Raw genomic sequence first — 17231 nt, forward strand, 5'->3', positions numbered from 1 at the left:
CTGGTTGACAATATTGATGTGTGTGTCGAGTTTCATGCAATTTGAAGCATGTTAAGAGCCTCAAAAACACTCAAGAATATTATTACAGTTTGACCTGTTGCCATGGCAACAATATTTCAAATATCAAAAATCCTGTCATAGGTCTACATCTGCTGTGTATTGACATTACACTGATGAAGTTTGAAGCAAATCAGGTAAAAATAAGAGGGTGATCTCAAAGCATTTTAAAAGTGATACACTTCTTGCTGCCATTTGGTGGCGCTATAACTTTGACTCACAATAGTTACATCCATGTGATCAGACTACTACAACCAACACACTCCTGAAGTTTCATAAACATCAATCAATGTATGCAGAAGTTATAACATTTCCTGTTTCCCTTTTCTCACCATAAATTCGTTGCCTCGCCACGGCCAAACCGTTTGAGATATCCAAAATCCGTTTGCAATTAAACAACTTCAATGTGTTCGCAACAAGTTAAAAAAGCTTGGTGTAAATTGGATAAACCCTGTAGGAGTAGTAGTATAAAATTCATAGCCTGTTTTTTCAAAAAATTAACATTCAAACCAAAATAGCTGACTTCCTGTTGGTCGGAGCTAATGAATGTAAATTAGAAAATTGTCCGGCTTGATGAGAATAATATGTGTACCGAGTTTGGTGACTGTAGGAAAAACTAACCCCCACTTTTGTCAAAAGGTGGCGCTACTGAGCCCCTCCACCACGCCCATTTCTATGGCTTTGTCCATGTCTACTGGTTGACAATATTGATGTGTGTGTCGAGTTTCATGCAATTTGAAGCATGTTAAGAGCCTCAAAAACACTCAAGAATATTATTACAGTTTGACCTGTTGCCATGGCAACAATATTTCAAATATCAAAAATCCTGTCATAGGTCTACATCTGCTGTGTATTGACATTACACTGATGAAGTTTGAAGCAAATCAGGTAAAAATAAGAGGGTGATCTCAAAGCATTTTAAAAGTGATACACTTCTTGCTGCCATTTGGTGGCGCTATAACTTTGACTCACAATAGTTACATCCATGTGATCAGACTACTACAACCAACACACTCCTGAAGTTTCATAAACATCAATCAATGTATGCAGAAGTTATAACACATTTCCTGTTTCCCTTTTCTCGCCATAAATTCGTTGCCTCGCCACGGCCAAACCGTTTGAGATATCCAAAATCCGTTTGCAATTAAACAACTTCAATGTGTTCGCAACAAGTTAAAAAAAGCTTGGTGTAAATTGGATAAACCCTGTAGGAGTAGTAGTATAAAATTCATAGCCTGTTTTTTCAAAAAATTAACATTCAAACCAAAATAGCTGACTTCCTGTTGGTCGGAGCTAATGAATGTAAATTAGAAAATTGTCCGGCTTGATGAGAATAATATGTGTACCGAGTTTGGTGACTGTAGGAAAAACTAACCCCCCACTTTTGTCAAAAGGTGGCGCTACTGAGCCCCTCCACCACGCCCATTTCTATGGCTTTGTCCATGTCTACTGGTTGACAATATTGATGTGTGTGTCGAGTTTCATGCAATTTGAAGCATGTTAAGAGCCTCAAAAACACTCAAGAATATTATTACAGTTTGACCTGTTGCCATGGCAACAATATTTCAAATATCAAAAATCCTGTCATAGGTCTACATCTGCTGTGTATTGACATTACACTGATGAAGTTTGAAGCAAATCAGGTAAAAATAAGAGGGTGATCTCAAAACATTTCAAAAAGTGATACACTTCCTGCTGCCAGTTGGTGGCGCTATAACTTTGACTCACAATAGTCACATCCATGTGATCAGACTCCTACAACGAACACACTCGTGAAGTTTCATAAAGATCAATATATGTATTAAGACGTTATAACACATTTCCTGTTTCCTTTTTCTCGCCATAAATTCGTTGCCTCGCCACGGCCAAACCGTTCGAGATATCAAAAATCCCCTGGCAATTTTTAATCATCAGTGTCTTGACTTCATGCTGACCGAGTTTGGTGGCGATCGGATTAATCGTCTAGGAGGAGTATATCAAATTCCAGAGCATGCGTTTTTCAAACAACCCTTAATAGCTGACTTCCTGTTGGCGTGGCGATTAACTTAGAGCGCGAAAGTTGTTCGGCCCGATGAGGTCTATATGTGTACCGAGTTTCATACTAATACGTGCAAGCATGTTTAATATATGGACCAAATTTTCAGACTTTTTTCAAGGGGGCGCTGTCGAGCCCCCCTGCCACGCCCGGGTACCAGCCTCTCCGGCGTCCTAATGGCCGCGGATTCCAATGTGTGTGCCAATTTTCAAGAGTTTTTGAGCATGTTAAGGCCCCCAAAAAGCCCCGGAAGACGGAAAAAAAAAAAATAAATAAAATAAATAAATATAGCTGCGAGCAGCGATGGCGGGCCCAAGCCCGGTGGCACCGCCACCCCGGTGGCTTCAGGGCAACTGTGCACAGCGGGCAATAGGCACTTAAAACGGTTAAACATCAAAGGACTATGTCAAATTCACTCCACATTTACTGCACTACAAGGTGCCGTTATAGAGCCCCTCCTCCCTGCCCATTTTCAAAGGATTACATGTGCCAAGTTTTAACATTATTCTGATGAATTTTGAAGCAAATCAGGTAAAAATAAGAGGGTGATCTCAATGTATGCTGAAAGTGACACATTTTCTGCTTCCAGTTGGTGGCGCTATGACTTTGAATCACAATAGTCAAATCCATGTGATCAGCCTCGTACAACGAAGACTAAGCCAAAGTTTCATCAAAATCAATTAATGTATGCAGAAGTTATAACACTTTGTTTCCCTTTTCTTGCCATAAATTCGTTGCCTCGCCACGGCCAAACCGTTTGAGATATCCAAAATCCGTTTGCAATTAAACAACTTCAATGTGTTCGCAACAAGTTAAAAAAAGCTTGGTGTAAATTGGATAAACCCTGTAGGAGTAGTAGTATAAAATTCAAAGCCTGTTTTTTCAAAAAATTAACATTCAAACCAAAATAGCTGACTTCCTGTTGGTCGGAGCTAATGAATGTAAATTAGAAAATTGTCCGGCTTGATGAGAATAATATGTGTACCGAGTTTGGTGACTGTAGGAAAAACTAACCCCCCCACTTTTGTCAAAAGGTGGCGCTACTGAGCCCCTCCACCACGCCCATTTCTATGGCTTTGTCCATGTCTACTGGTTGACAATATTGATGTGTGTGTCGAGTTTCATGCAATTTGAAGCATGTTAAGAGCCTCAAAAACACTCAAGAATATTATTACAGTTTGACCTGTTGCCATGGCAACAATATTTCAAATATCAAAAATCCTGTCATAGGTCTACATCTGCTGTGTATTGACATTACACTGATGAAGTTTGAAGCAAATCAGGTAAAAATAAGAGGGTGATCTCAAAACATTTCAAAAAGTGATACACTTCCTGCTGCCAGTTGGTGGCGCTATAACTTTGACTCACAATAGTCACATCCATGTGATCAGACTCCTATAACGAACACACTCGTGAAGTTTCATAAAGATCAATATATGTATTAAGACGTTATAACACATTTCCTGTTTCCTTTTTCTCGCCATAAATTCGTTGCCTCGCCACGGCCAAACCGTTCGAGATATCAAAAATCCCCTGGCAATTTTTAATCATCAGTGTCTTGACTTCATGCTGACCGAGTTTGGTGGCGATCGGATTAATCGTCTAGGAGGAGTATATCAAATTCCAGAGCATGCGTTTTTCAAACAACCCTTAATAGCTGACTTCCTGTTGGCGTGGCGATTAACTTAGAGCGCGAAAGTTGTTCGGCCCGATGAGGTCTATATGTGTACCGAGTTTCATACTAATACGTGCAAGCATGTTTAATATATGGACCAAATTTTCAGACTTTTTTCAAGGGGGCGCTGTCGAGCCCCCCTGCCACGCCCGGGTACCAGCCTCTCCGGCGTCCTAATGGCCGCGGATTCCAATGTGTGTGCCAATTTTCAAGAGTTTTTGAGCATGTTAAGGCCCCCAAAAAGCCCCGGAAGACGGAAAAAAAAAAATAAAATAAATAAAAATAATAATAAATATAGCTGCGAGCAACGATGGCGGGCCCAAGCCCGGTGGCACCGCCACCCCGGTGGCTTCAGGGCAACTGTGCACAGCGGGCAATAGGCACTTAAAACGGTTAAACATCAAAGGACTATGTCAAATTCACTCCACATTTACTGCACTACAAGGTGCCGTTATAGAGCCCCTCCTCCCTGCCCATTTTCAAAGGATTACATGTGCCAAGTTTTAACATTATTCTGATGAATTTTGAAGCAAATCAGGTAAAAATAAGAGGGTGATCTCAATGTATGCTGAAAGTGACACATTTTCTGCTTCCAGTTGGTGGCGCTATGACTTTGAATCACAATGGTCAAATCCATGTGATCAGCCTCGTACAACGAAGACTAAGCCAAAGTTTCATCAAAATCAATTAATGTATGCAGAAGTTATAACACTTTGTTTCCCTTTTCTTGCCATAAATTCGTTGCCTCGCCACGGCCAAACCGTTTGAGATATCCAAAATCCGTTTGCAATTAAACAACTTCAATGTGTTAGCAACAAGTTAAAAAAGCTTGGTGTAAATTGGATAAACCCTGTAGGAGTAGTAGTATAAAATTCATAGCCTGTTTTTTCAAAAAATTAACATTCAAACAAAAATAGCCGACTTCCTGTTGGTTGGAGCTAATGAATGTAAATTAGAAAATTGTCCAGCTTGATGAGAACAATATGTGTACCGAGTTTGGTGACTGTAGGAAAAACTAACCCCCCATTTTTGACAAAAGGTGGCGCTACTGAGCCCCTTCACCACGCCCATTTCTATGGCTTTGTCCATGTCTACTGGTTGACAATATTGATGTGTGTGTCGAGTTTCATGCAATTTGAAGCATGTTAAGAGCCTCAAAAACACTCAAGAATATTATTACAGTTTGACCTGTTGCCATGGCAACAATATTTCAAATATCAAAAATCCTGTCATAGGTCTACATCTGCTGTGTATTGACATTACACTGATGAAGTTTGAAGCAAATCAGGTAAAAATAAGAGGGTGATCTCAAAGCATTTTAAAAGTGATACACTTCTTGCTGCCATTTGGTGGCGCTATAACTTTGACTCACAATAGTTACATCCATGTGATCAGACTACTACAACCAACACACTCCTGAAGTTTCATAAACATCAATCAATGTATGCAGAAGTTATAACATTTCCTGTTTCCCTTTTCTCGCCATAAATTCGTTGCCTCGCCACGGCCAAACCGTTTGAGATATCCAAAATCCGTTTGCAATTAAACAACTTCAATGTGTTCGCAACAAGTTAAAAAAAGCTTGGTGTAAATTGGATAAACCCTGTAGGAGTAGTAGTATAAAATTCATAGCCTGTTTTTTCAAAAAATTAACATTCAAACCAAAATAGCTGACTTCCTGTTGGTCGGAGCTAATGAATGTAAATTAGAAAATTGTCCGGCTTGATGAGAATAATATGTGTACCGAGTTTGGTGACTGTAGGAAAAACTAACCCCCCCACTTTTGTCAAAAGGTGGCGCTACTGAGCCCCTCCACCACGCCCATTTCTATGGCTTTGTCCATGTCTACTGGTTGACAATATTGATGTGTGTGTCGAGTTTCATGCAATTTGAAGCATGTTAAGAGCCTCAAAAACACTCAAGAATATTATTACAGTTTGACCTGTTGCCATGGCAACAATATTTCAAATATCAAAAATCCTGTCATAGGTCTACATCTGCTGTGTATTGACATTACACTGATGAAGTTTGAAGCAAATCAGGTAAAAATAAGAGGGTGATCTCAAAACATTTCAAAAAGTGATACACTTCCTGCTGCCAGTTGGTGGCGCTATAACTTTGACTCACAATAGTCACATCCATGTGATCAGACTCCTATAACGAACACACTCGTGAAGTTTCATAAAGATCAATATATGTATTAAGACGTTATAACACATTTCCTGTTTCCTTTTTCTCGGCATAAATTCGTTGCCTCGCCACGGCCAAACCGTTCGAGATATCAAAAATCCCCTGGCAATTTTTAATCATCAGTGTCTTGACTTCATGCTGACCGAGTTTGGTGGCGATCGGATTAATCGTCTAGGAGGAGTATATCAAATTCCAGAGCATGCGTTTTTCAAACAACCCTTAATAGCTGACTTCCTGTTGGCGTGGCGATTAACTTAGAGCGCGAAAGTTGTTCGGCCCGATGAGGTCTATATGTGTACCGAGTTTCATACTAATACGTGCAAGCATGTTTAATATATGGACCAAATTTTCAGACTTTTTTCAAGGGGGCGCTGTCGAGCCCCCCTGCCACGCCCGGGTACCAGCCTCTCCGGCGTCCTAATGGCCGCGGATTCCAATGTGTGTGCCAATTTTCAAGAGTTTTTGAGCATGTTAAGGCCCCCAAAAAGCCCCGGAAGACGGAAAAAAAAAAAAAAAAAAAAAAAAAATAAATATAGCTGCGAGCAGCGATGGCGGGCCCAAGCCCGGTGGCACCGCCACCCCGGTGGCTTCAGGGCAACTGTGCACAGCGGGCAATAGGCACTTAAAACGGTTAAACATCAAAGGACTATGTCAAATTCACTCCACATTTACTGCACTACAAGGTGCCGCTATAGAGCCCCTCCTCCCTGCCCATTTTCAAAGGATTACATGTGCCAAGTTTTAACATTATTCTGATGAATTTTGAAGCAAATCAGGTAAAAATAAGAGGGTGATCTCAATGTATGCTGAAAGTGACACATTTTCTGCTTCCAGTTGGTGGCGCTATGACTTTGAATCACAATAGTCAAATCCATGTGATCAGCCTTGTACAACGAAGACTAAGCCAAAGTTTCATCAAAATCAATTAATGTATGCAGAAGTTATAACACTTTGTTTCCCTTTTCTTGCCATAAATTCGTTGCCTCGCCACGGCCAAACCGTTTGAGATATCCAAAATCCGTTTGCAATTAAACAACTTCAATGTGTTAGCAACAAGTTAAAAAAAGCTTGGTGTAAATTGGATAAACCCTGTAGGAGTAGTAGTATAAAATTCATAGCCTGTTTTTTCAAAAAATTAACATTCAAACCAAAATAGCTGACTTCCTGTTGGTCGGAGCTAATGAATGTAAATTAGAAAATTGTCCGGCTTGATGAGAATAATATGTGTACCGAGTTTGGTGACTGTAGGAAAAACTAACCCCCCCACTTTTGTCAAAAGGTGGCGCTACTGAGCCCCTCCACCACGCCCATTTCTATGGCTTTGTCCATGTCTACTGGTTGACAATATTGATGTGTGTGTCGAGTTTCATGCAATTTGAAGCATGTTAAGAGCCTCAAAAACACTCAAGAATATTATTACAGTTTGACCTGTTGCCATGGCAACAATATTTCAAATATCAAAAATCCTGTCATAGGTCTACATCTGCTGTGTATTGACATTACACTGATGAAGTTTGAAGCAAATCAGGTAAAAATAAGAGGGTGATCTCAAAGCATTTTAAAAGTGATACACTTCTTGCTGCCATTTGGTGGCGCTATAACTTTGACTCACAATAGTTACATCCATGTGATCAGACTACTACAACCAACACACTCCTGAAGTTTCATAAACATCAATCAATGTATGCAGAAGTTATAACACATTTCCTGTTTCCCTTTTCTCGCCATAAATTCGTTGCCTCGCCACGGCCAAACCGTTTGAGATATCCAAAATCCGTTTGCAATTAAACAACTTCAATGTGTTCGCAACAAGTTAAAAAAGCTTGGTGTAAATTGGATAAACCCTGTAGGAGTAGTAGTATAAAATTCATAGCCTGTTTTTTCAAAAAATTAACATTCAAACCAAAATAGCTGACTTCCTGTTGGTCGGAGCTAATGAATGTAAATTAGAAAATTGTCCGGCTTGATGAGAATAATATGTGTACCGAGTTTGGTGACTGTAGGAAAAACTAACCCCCCACTTTTGTCAAAAGGTGGCGCTACTGAGCCCCTCCACCACGCCCATTTCTATGGCTTTGTCCATGTCTACTGGTTGACAATATTGATGTGTGTGTCGAGTTTCATGCAATTTGAAGCATGTTAAGAGCCTCAAAAACACTCAAGAATATTATTACAGTTTGACCTGTTGCCATGGCAACAATATTTCAAATATCAAAAATCCTGTCATAGGTCTACATCTGCTGTGTATTGACATTACACTGATGAAGTTTGAAGCAAATCAGGTAAAAATAAGAGGGTGATCTCAAAACATTTCAAAAAGTGATACACTTCCTGCTGCCAGTTGGTGGCGCTATAACTTTGACTCACAATAGTCACATCCATGTGATCAGACTCCTATAACGAACACACTCGTGAAGTTTCATAAAGATCAATATATGTATTAAGACGTTATAACACATTTCCTGTTTCCTTTTTCTCGCCATAAATTCGTTGCCTCGCCACGGCCAAACCGTTCGAGATATCAAAAATCCCCTGGCAATTTTTAATCATCAGTGTCTTGACTTCATGCTGACCGAGTTTGGTGGCGATCGGATTAATCGTCTAGGAGGAGTATATCAAATTCCAGAGCATGCGTTTTTCAAACAACCCTTAATAGCTGACTTCCTGTTGGCGTGGCGATTAACTTAGAGCGCGAAAGTTGTTCGGCCCGATGAGGTCTATATGTGTACCGAGTTTCATACTAATACGTGCAAGCATGTTTAATATATGGACCAAATTTTCAGACTTTTTTCAAGGGGGCGCTGTCGAGCCCCCCTGCCACGCCCGGGTACCAGCCTCTCCGGCGTCCTAATGGCCGCGGATTCCAATGTGTGTGCCAATTTTCAAGAGTTTTTGAGCATGTTAAGGCCCCCAAAAAGCCCCGGAAGACGGAAAAAAAAAAATAAATAAATAAAATAAATAAATATAGCTGCGAGCAGCGATGGCGGGCCCAAGCCCGGTGGCACCGCCACCCCGGTGGCTTCAGGGCAACTGTGCACAGCGGGCAATAGGCACTTAAAACGGTTAAACATCAAAGGACTATGTCAAATTCACTCCACATTTACTGCACTACAAGGTGCCGTTATAGAGCCCCTCCTCCCTGCCCATTTTCAAAGGATTACATGTGCCAAGTTTTAACATTATTCTGATGAATTTTGAAGCAAATCAGGTAAAAATAAGAGGGTGATCTCAATGTATGCTGAAAGTGACACATTTTCTGCTTCCAGTTGGTGGCGCTATGACTTTGAATCACAATAGTCAAATCCATGTGATCAGCCTTGTACAACGAAGACTAAGCCAAAGTTTCATCAAAATCAATTAATGTATGCAGAAGTTATAACACTTTGTTTCCCTTTTCTTGCCATAAATTCGTTGCCTCGCCACGGCCAAACCGTTTGAGATATCCAAAATCCGTTTGCAATTAAACAACTTCAATGTGTTAGCAACAAGTTAAAAAAAGCTTGGTGTAAATTGGATAAACCCTGTAGGAGTAGTAGTATAAAATTCATAGCCTGTTTTTTCAAAAAATTAACATTCAAACCAAAATAGCTGACTTCCTGTTGGTCGGAGCTAATGAATGTAAATTAGAAAATTGTCCGGCTTGATGAGAATAATATGTGTACCGAGTTTGGTGACTGTAGGAAAAACTAACCCCCACTTTTGTCAAAAGGTGGCGCTACTGAGCCCCTCCACCACGCCCATTTCTATGGCTTTGTCCATGTCTACTGGTTGACAATATTGATGTGTGTGTCGAGTTTCATGCAATTTGAAGCATGTTAAGAGCCTCAAAAACACTCAAGAATATTATTACAGTTTGACCTGTTGCCATGGCAACAATATTTCAAATATCAAAAATCCTGTCATAGGTCTACATCTGCTGTGTATTGGCATTACACTGATGAAGTTTGAAGCAAATCAGGTAAAAATAAGAGGGTGATCTCAAAGCATTTTAAAAGTGATACACTTCTTGCTGCCATTTGGTGGCGCTATAACTTTGACTCACAATAGTTACATCCATGTGATCAGACTACTACAACCAACACACTCCTGAAGTTTCATAAACATCAATCAATGTATGCAGAAGTTATAACACATTTCCTGTTTCCCTTTTCTCGCCATAAATTCGTTGCCTCGCCACGGCCAAACCGTTTGAGATATCCAAAATCCGTTTGCAATTAAACAACTTCAATGTGTTCGCAACAAGTTAAAAAAGCTTGGTGTAAATTGGATAAACCCTGTAGGAGTAGTAGTATAAAATTCATAGCCTGTTTTTTCAAAAAATTAACATTCAAACCAAAATAGCTGACTTCCTGTTGGTCGGAGCTAATGAATGTAAATTAGAAAATTGTCCGGCTTGATGAGAATAATATGTGTACCGAGTTTGGTGACTGTAGGAAAAACTAACCCCCACTTTTGTCAAAAGGTGGCGCTACTGAGCCCCTCCACCACGCCCATTTCTATGGCTTTGTCCATGTCTACTGGTTGACAATATTGATGTGTGTGTCGAGTTTCATGCAATTTGAAGCATGTTAAGAGCCTCAAAAACACTCAAGAATATTATTACAGTTTGACCTGTTGCCATGGCAACAATATTTCAAATATCAAAAATCCTGTCATAGGTCTACATCTGCTGTGTATTGACATTACACTGATGAAGTTTGAAGCAAATCAGGTAAAAATAAGAGGGTGATCTCAAAACATTTCAAAAAGTGATACACTTCCTGCTGCCAGTTGGTGGCGCTATAACTTTGACTCACAATAGTCACATCCATGTGATCAGACTCCTATAACGAACACACTCGTGAAGTTTCATAAAGATCAATATATGTATTAAGACGTTATAACACATTTCCTGTTTCCTTTTTCTCGCCATAAATTCGTTGCCTCGCCACGGCCAAACCGTTCGAGATATCAAAAATCCCCTGGCAATTTTTAATCATCAGTGTCTTGACTTCATGCTGACCGAGTTTGGTGGCGATCGGATTAATCGTCTAGGAGGAGTATATCAAATTCCAGAGCATGCGTTTTTCAAACAACCCTTAATAGCTGACTTCCTGTTGGCGTGGCGATTAACTTAGAGCGCGAAAGTTGTTCGGCCCGATGAGGTCTATATGTGTACCGAGTTTCATACTAATACGTGCAAGCATGTTTAATATATGGACCAAATTTTCAGACTTTTTTCAAGGGGGCGCTGTCGAGCCCCCCTGCCACGCCCGGGTACCAGCCTCTCCGGCGTCCTAATGGCCGCGGATTCCAATGTGTGTGCCAATTTTCAAGAGTTTTTGAGCATGTTAAGGCCCCCAAAAAGCCCCGGAAGACGGAAAAAAAAAAAAATAAATAAAATAAATAAATATAGCTGCGAGCAGCGATGGCGGGCCCAAGCCCGGTGGCACCGCCACCCCGGTGGCTTCAGGGCAACTGTGCACAGCGGGCAATAGGCACTTAAAACGGTTAAACATCAAAGGACTATGTCAAATTCACTCCACATTTACTGCACTACAAGGTGCCGTTATAGAGCCCCTCCTCCCTGCCCATTTTCAAAGGATTACATGTGCCAAGTTTTAACATTATTCTGATGAATTTTGAAGCAAATCAGGTAAAAATAAGAGGGTGATCTCAATGTATGCTGAAAGTGACACATTTTCTGCTTCCAGTTGGTGGCGCTATGACTTTGAATCACAATAGTCAAATCCATGTGATCAGCCTTGTACAACGAAGACTAAGCCAAAGTTTCATCAAAATCAATTAATGTATGCAGAAGTTATAACACTTTGTTTCCCTTTTCTTGCCATAAATTCGTTGCCTCGCCACGGCCAAACCGTTTGAGATATCCAAAATCCGTTTGCAATTAAACAACTTCAATGTGTTAGCACAAGTTAAAAAAGCTTGGTGTAAATTGGATAAACCCTGTAGGAGTAGTAGTATAAAATTCATAGCCTGTTTTTTCAAAAAATTAACATTCAAACCAAAATAGCTGACTTCCTGTTGGTCGGAGCTAATGAATGTAAATTAGAAAATTGTCCGGCTTGATGAGAATAATATGTGTACCGAGTTTGGTGACTGTAGGAAAAACTAACCCCCCCACTTTTGTCAAAAGGTGGCGCTACTGAGCCCCTCCACCACGCCCATTTCTATGGCTTTGTCCATGTCTACTGGTTGACAATATTGATGTGTGTGTCGAGTTTCATGCAATTTGAAGCATGTTAAGAGCCTCAAAAACACTCAAGAATATTATTACAGTTTGACCTGTTGCCATGGCAACAATATTTCAAATATCAAAAATCCTGTCATAGGTCTACATCTGCTGTGTATTGGCATTACACTGATGAAGTTTGAAGCAAATCAGGTAAAAATAAGAGGGTGATCTCAAAGCATTTTAAAAGTGATACACTTCTTGCTGCCATTTGGTGGCGCTATAACTTTGACTCACAATAGTTACATCCATGTGATCAGACTACTACAACCAACACACTCCTGAAGTTTCATAAACATCAATCAATGTATGCAGAAGTTATAACACATTTCCTGTTTCCCTTTTCTCGCCATAAATTCGTTGCCTCGCCACGGCCAAACCGTTTGAGATATCCAAAATCCGTTTGCAATTAAACAACTTCAATGTGTTCGCAACAAGTTAAAAAAGCTTGGTGTAAATTGGATAAACCCTGTAGGAGTAGTAGTATAAAATTCATAGCCTGTTTTTTCAAAAAATTAACATTCAAACCAAAATAGCTGACTTCCTGTTGGTCGGAGCTAATGAATGTAAATTAGAAAATTGTCCGGCTTGATGAGAATAATATGTGTACCGAGTTTGGTGACTGTAGGAAAAACTAACCCCCCACTTTTGTCAAAAGGTGGCGCTACTGAGCCCCTCCACCACGCCCATTTCTATGGCTTTGTCCATGTCTACTGGTTGACAATATTGATGTGTGTGTCGAGTTTCATGCAATTTGAAGCATGTTAAGAGCCTCAAAAACACTCAAGAATATTATTACAGTTTGACCTGTTGCCATGGCAACAATATTTCAAATATCAAAAATCCTGTCATAGGTCTACATCTGCTGTGTATTGACATTACACTGATGAAGTTTGAAGCAAATCAGGTAAAAATAAGAGGGTGATCTCAAAACATTTCAAAAAGTGATACACTTCCTGCTGCCAGTTGGTGGCGCTATAACTTTGACTCACAATAGTCACATCCATGTGATCAGACTCCTATAACGAACACACTCGTGAAGTTTCATAAAGATCAATATATGTATTAAGACGTTATAACACATTTCCTGTTTCCTTTTTCTCGCCATAAATTCGTTGCCTCGCCACGGCCAAACCGTTCGAGATATCAAAAATCCCCTGGCAATTTTTAATCATCAGTGTCTTGACTTCATGCTGACCGAGTTTGGTGGCGATCGGATTAATCGTCTAGGAGGAGTATATCAAATTCCAGAGCATGCGTTTTTCAAACAACCCTTAATAGCTGACTTCCTGTTGGCGTGGCGATTAACTTAGAGCGCGAAAGTTGTTCGGCCCGATGAGGTCTATATGTGTACCGAGTTTCATACTAATACGTGCAAGCATGTTTAATATATGGACCAAATTTTCAGACTTTTTTCAAGGGGGCGCTGTCGAGCCCCCCTGCCACGCCCGGGTACCAGCCTCTCCGGCGTCCTAATGGCCGCGGATTCCAATGTGTGTGCCAATTTTCAAGAGTTTTTGAGCATGTTAAGGCCCCCAAAAAGCCCCGGAAGACGGAAAAAAATAAAAAATAAAAAATAAATATAGCTGGGAGCAGCGATGGCGGGCCCAAGCCCGGTGGCACCGCCACCCCGGTGGCTTCAGGGCAACTGTGCACAGCGGGCAATAGGCACTTAAAACGGTTAAACATCAAAGGACTATGTCAAATTCACTCCACATTTACTGCACTACAAGGTGCCGTTATAGAGCCCCTCCTCCCTGCCCATTTTCAAAGGATTACATGTGCCAAGTTTTAACATTATTCTGATGAATTTTGAAGCAAATCAGGTAAAAATAAGAGGGTGATCTCAATGTATGCTGAAAGTGACACATTTTCTGCTTCCAGTTGGTGGCGCTATGACTTTGAATCACAATAGTCAAATCCATGTGATCAGCCTTGTACAACGAAGACTAAGCCAAAGTTTCATCAAAATCAATTAATGAATGCAGAAGTTATAACACTTTGTTTCCCTTTTCTTGCCATAAATTCGTTGCCTCGCCACGGCCAAACCGTTTGAGATATCCAAAATCCGTTTGCAATTAAACAACTTCAATGTGTTAGCAACAAGTTAAAAAAAGCTTGGTGTAAATTGGATAAACCCTGTAGGAGTAGTAGTATAAAATTCATAGCCTGTTTTTTCAAAAAAATTAACATTCAAACCAAAATAGCTGACTTCCTGTTGGTCGGAGCTAATGAATGTAAATTAGAAAATTGTCCGGCTTGATGAGAATAATATGTGTACCGAGTTTGGTGACTGTAGGAAAAACTAACCCCCCACTTTTGTCAAAAGGTGGCGCTACTGAGCCCCTCCACCACGCCCATTTCTATGGCTTTGTCCATGTCTACTGGTTGACAATATTGATGTGTGTGTCGAGTTTCATGCAATTTGAAGCATGTTAAGAGCCTCAAAAACACTCAAGAATATTATTACAGTTTGACCTGTTGCCATGGCAACAATATTTCAAATATCAAAAATCCTGTCATAGGTCTACATCTGCTGTGTATTGACATTACACTGATGAAGTTTGAAGCAAATCAGGTAAAAATAAGAGGGTGATCTCAAAACATTTCAAAAAGTGATACACTTCCTGCTGCCAGTTGGTGGCGCTATAACTTTGACTCACAATAGTCACATCCATGTGATCAGACTCCTATAACGAACACACTCGTGAAGTTTCATAAAGATCAATATATGTATTAAGACGTTATAACACATTTCCTGTTTCCTTTTTCTCGCCATAAATTCGTTGCCTCGCCACGGCCAAACCGTTCGAGATATCAAAAATCCCCTGGCAATTTTTAATCATCAGTGTCTTGACTTCATGCTGACCGAGTTTGGTGGCGATCGGATTAATCGTCTAGGAGGAGTATATCAAATTCCAGAGCATGCGTTTTTCAAACAACCCTTAATAGCTGACTTCCTGTTGGCGTGGCGATTAACTTAGAGCGCGAAAGTTGTTCGGCCCGATGAGGTCTATATGTGTACCGAGTTTCATACTAATACGTGCAAGCATGTTTAATATATGGACCAAATTTTCAGACTTTTTTCAAGGGGGCGCTGTCGAGCCCCCCTGCCACGCCCGGGTACCAGCCTCTCCGGCGTCCTAATGGCCGCGGATTCCAATGTGTGTGCCAATTTTCAAGAGTTTTTGAGCATGTTAAGGCCCCCAAAAAGCCCCGGAAGACGGAAAAAAAAAAAAAAAAAAAAAAATAATAATAATCCTTAGAAGAACAAGAGGGCCCTGCGCGAATTTTCGCTTGGGCCCTAAAAATAATAATAATCCTTAGAAGAACAAGAGGGCCCTGCGCGAATTTTCGCTTGGGCCCTAATAATCCTTAGAAGAACAAGAGGGCCCTGCGCGAATTTTCGCTTGGGCCCTAATAATCCTTAGAAGAACAAGAGGGCCATGCGCGAATTTTCGCTTGGGCCCTAATAATCCTTAGAAGAACAAGAGGGCCCTGCGCGCTTAATTCGCTTGGGCCCTAATTACCTGATCTGTTGACATGATGCCGGTGAATTGCAGAGCTGGTGTCCATGTCACTTTGTTCAGATGCTTTCTGAATCCTCTGGGGTCTGATGGTTTGATTTTTGGGGGGCCTAGAGAAAGTGCCCTGACTAGATTTCAGATTTTTCACTGCATTGTTAACATGGCCAAAAGAATTCACGATATATTCACAATAACGATATATTGATTTTAAATTTTTAAAATCATCCTGCTGACACATTCACATAAAACAATACATTGATTTAAATTTTGTAAGACACTTTTGGTTTACAAAGGCCATATACAAGTAGGGCTGAATGATCATAATTAATGCTGTGATTCCTATCTAATCTAATCAAATCAAATTAATCGCACATCAAATAGCTTTAAAATCTCTTCGTCTCTTTCTTTTTCCCCTCAGTCTCCTTATTTTTTTTCTCCTTATTTATGGAGCCGTATCGGCATCCATTTGCACGCAGTGACAGATCCGCAACGAAGGCAGATCGCGGACCCGCCGTGGCTCCGCGCTGCATCCACTCCACATCCGCGTTTAAAACCTTACCTCCGTTTGGGACCCGCAAATTGATACAACCGCTACAGTAAAGGCGCCTGCGCGTCCGCGGATCCGACATGGGGTCTGCTCAGAATCAGCTGATTGACAGTGGAATTTACAGCGCTGCCCGGAGGCGGAGATGATCCTCTGGGCGGCGCCAAAACGAATGTGAAGGTCACGTGGGTTTGGCGACTTGAATGCGGATCCGCCTAGGAGTCTCCTGCTGTGTGGGAAAGTTCATAGAAACCTTTCTCATGTAGGTCCCAGTACAGAAAGTAGCATATTTGTTCCTTTTTTTTCCTCGCTTGGCTTCTTCCTCCTTTTGTTCCTCTTCTCCTTTTTCAATCTTTCCACTGATGAATCTTAAGAAGGAATCTTACAAAGTGACATTTCCAACTCTTGGCCTGGCATACATAACATAGTAATGTTTTTTGTAGTTTTTAGTCATTTTTGCTGCACCATGAACAGGGATGGTTTTAACAATGTTGTCATCTGTATGGGAAAACACAAAGGAAAAATGTTCCTTTTTTACCATTTTTAGTACATCATTTTCATGTAAATGTACCCTCAATCTCTGAGCAGAGCTTATTTAACACAGGGGTTTTTGCTGTGTATATCACTGCAGAGGTATTTCCAACATATTCTTATACTTCTAAATGAAGAACAAACAAGAATTTTCCTGTGAGTACGTCGGGGCATTGAATCACGTTCAGTCTCTTACGTTATGTGTGCACGAGTAATACGTTTCTACCTGCAGTTCACTTAATCAGTGTTGTTAATAACATGGATTTCTGAATTCTACATATAGCCCCTATAAATGTCTAAATACTTTTAGAGGTTAGTACATGAAAATACATACATCCATTAATTTCAGTATTTGGCTATTGTACAAAGCCTTTTATTAGCCTTTTTATCTATGACAAAATGTAATATAGTCAATTCATAATATAAACAATTCCTACATA

At 40.5% G+C, this 17231-nt stretch overlaps 1 protein-coding gene across 9 annotated transcripts in view; it reads left to right on the plus strand.

Moving 5' to 3' along the window:
- LOC137024833 (uncharacterized) overlaps window positions 1-17231 on the plus strand; it is a 38329-nt gene that overhangs the window by 5441 nt on the left and 15657 nt on the right. The gene's annotated exons all lie outside the window — the stretch shown is intronic.

Source organism: Chanodichthys erythropterus, chromosome 8 (assembly GCF_024489055.1).
Source record: "Chanodichthys erythropterus isolate Z2021 chromosome 8, ASM2448905v1, whole genome shotgun sequence".
NCBI lineage: Eukaryota > Metazoa > Chordata > Actinopteri > Cypriniformes > Xenocyprididae > Chanodichthys > Chanodichthys erythropterus.